Genomic DNA, 2,331 nt, shown 5'->3' with positions numbered 1-2,331 from the left:
GTGGTTCGGCGGGGCCATGTGCGGCCAAGAAGTGGCGCCAACGGGAGAACAGGAGGTCCTTTCCAAGTGGTGTGAATCTATTGGCTCACCGTTCAGCCGCGAGACGAAGAGCGCCGCCTTGAGGCACGATGCGGAGACGAGGATTGAGGGAGGCCGCGTTTCTCCGAAAGCATGCGGCTGAGGGTGTGGATGGTGTGGCCCCCGTACGATGCTGCGCGGCGGTGCGGGGAATTCCCTCTTTGACATTATCTCTTGTTTTTTCAACATATTGCATCCCCGACTGTCATGTTCTCACGATCCGGCAGGCGTGCCGCCATACGCACCGAAAGTGCGGCAGGAGCGGCCCCGCAAATTGTCGGAGAAGGAGCTCGCTTGCCTTGGGGCAGCCTCGCCTGCTCCTGCCATGTCGGCGACAGACGCATCCATGCACGGATGGAGCGGTTTACTGCTTAGGGGACGGGGGAATTGTTGGCGGCTGGCGGGAACGGGTGCCAAACGCAATTTGCCCGCCGACGAGACTCCGATGGGATCACCACTGGTGGAGTTTTGCTGCCCAACATGTGGCTTTTAGCACTAAAGCAATGACGGACTGACCCGCCACCGCACGGCACGCCACGGGCATCAACCAGACGAAGTGAAAACCGGCCAACGTGAATTGTGCGAGGAAGCAAGTCCGCATCCACTCCACTGCCCGGCGCTGCCGGCAATTAGACAAAACATGAGGCGGACACTTGAAAATTGGGGAAGCTGTGCCTCACGAAAGGGTTGGCGCAGTTTCTTCTCGGGGTGGAAAGGCTCTGCCCCCCAACAGCGCCTCTGCGCGGCGAGAAGGCACGAATCTCCTCGAAGATGCGACGTAACTTTGATGCTGAGGGCAGGCGCCTCCTCACTTCTCATTATTGATCGATTATTTGGCTGATTGGTTTATGGTTTTGTTATTGTTCGGATTATCGGCAGCAACGGATGATTGGGCCACGGCGCTATTCCGGGGCGGAGGCGTGGCATGATCGTGTTTCACGCCCTTCGCTGCAGCCGCCTCTCCGGGGGCCGGGGCTCCCCTTCACGTCTCCACTGAGCAGGGCGGACGTGCTCGACGATGGTGGCCGGCGTGCGGGTCGTCGAATTTATTTGAGGAAACACGAGAAAAAACAGCAAAAAGCGGTTGGAGCCGGGTCCCTTAGCCACGGCGGGACGGGTCGTAGCGCGCGTGCGTATACGTTGTTGCCCGCAACCCCTGGGAGGTGCTGCGGAGGGACTTCCTACCGCACGCACGAGGCGTGCACACGGCGGACGGCCTTTGCGCTGCTGGAGGGACTTTCGGCACAGCGGGGGAGTCACAGAACGCACCATGGGTCCGGTGTGTTGGCTTTTGGGGCAGCTTTTGGCGACGCTCCGATCCACCGTGTTGGAAGGGCCGGCGTGGTGATGGGGTGGTGGGGAGAGCAACGGCGAACACGGCGAATTTAACGCAATGGGGTGGCAGGAGGTGCAGTGCGGAATAAACGGTCATGATCACTGCACCGCCGGCGCGCCTGTTGTCGAGCACCTCGAGAGAACGACGGTGAAAGGGAGTTCTTCCGCATTACTCTTCGCATCCCCGCTTCAGGGCCGCCCGTCACGATGAGGCTGCCGTGCGGTGATGCCACATGATATGGGCTGCTTGGAGAGAGAGTGTGTGCTGTGCACTGCTTCTTGCCCTAGAAAGGCTGATTATTCCTCGTATCCGCCACAGGCGTAAAACCCTGCTTGTGGTTACGGACAGTCAGTCTCTTCCAGCTGTCCTTCGTGGATAAGAATGGGGAGTAAAATGGCCTTTCGGGCGCAGTTGGTCCAGTGGGAGAATTCCCGCATTATCCTAGCGGGGGGCCCGGGTTCGATTCCCGGACTGCGCATACTTTTTCGCGGTGCATCTTGCGATCCCGCTGGCGGCTCTCCTCTTCCACCGCTGTTTCTGCGCAAGGGGTCACCACAGTCATTTTTGTGGTTTGGTCGGCCTCGTGTTGTGCTCCGGGTTCTCCTCCTTCATCGCCCGCGGTGCTTCCTTCGCCGTCCCCGGCACCTGTGGCTGTCCCGTGACGGTTTGTTCCGAAGCCTGACTGCCCTGGGAGGTCCTCCCGCCACCAGCATGCACTCCACCCGCTGCCTGCTGAGATGCGTCGGAGCGTGGGGATGCTGTGCCTGCAGCGTGCCCTCCGCCCAAAGACTCCGGTCCACTTGCACGCATCCGAGCAGCAGACGCGCTGCCAGTGCCGGACGGATTGCTAGTGTTACTTCGCCGTGGGTCGCTGCTGGATTGGTCCTGTCTTGTCGGAGCAGTGAGTGGTCCTCCCG

General features: G+C 60.6%; 1 non-coding gene across 1 annotated transcript; it reads left to right on the top strand.

Moving 5' to 3' along the window:
* The first annotated feature begins 1,819 nt into the window (after positions 1-1,819).
* On the top strand, positions 1,820-1,892 carry Tc00.1047053457717.10. Its single transcript has one exon. It is a non-coding gene; the product is annotated as a tRNA-Val (tRNA).
* The last annotated feature ends 439 nt before the right edge of the window (positions 1,893-2,331 follow it).

The sequence above is a fragment of the Trypanosoma cruzi genome (genome assembly GCF_000209065.1).
Source record: "Trypanosoma cruzi strain CL Brener chromosome Unknown tcruzi_1047053457717, whole genome shotgun sequence".
NCBI classification, from domain to species: Eukaryota; Euglenozoa; class Kinetoplastea; order Trypanosomatida; family Trypanosomatidae; genus Trypanosoma; species Trypanosoma cruzi.
The sequence above is the reverse complement of the archived record's forward strand: the minus strand, read 5'-3'. Positions and strand labels throughout refer to the sequence as shown.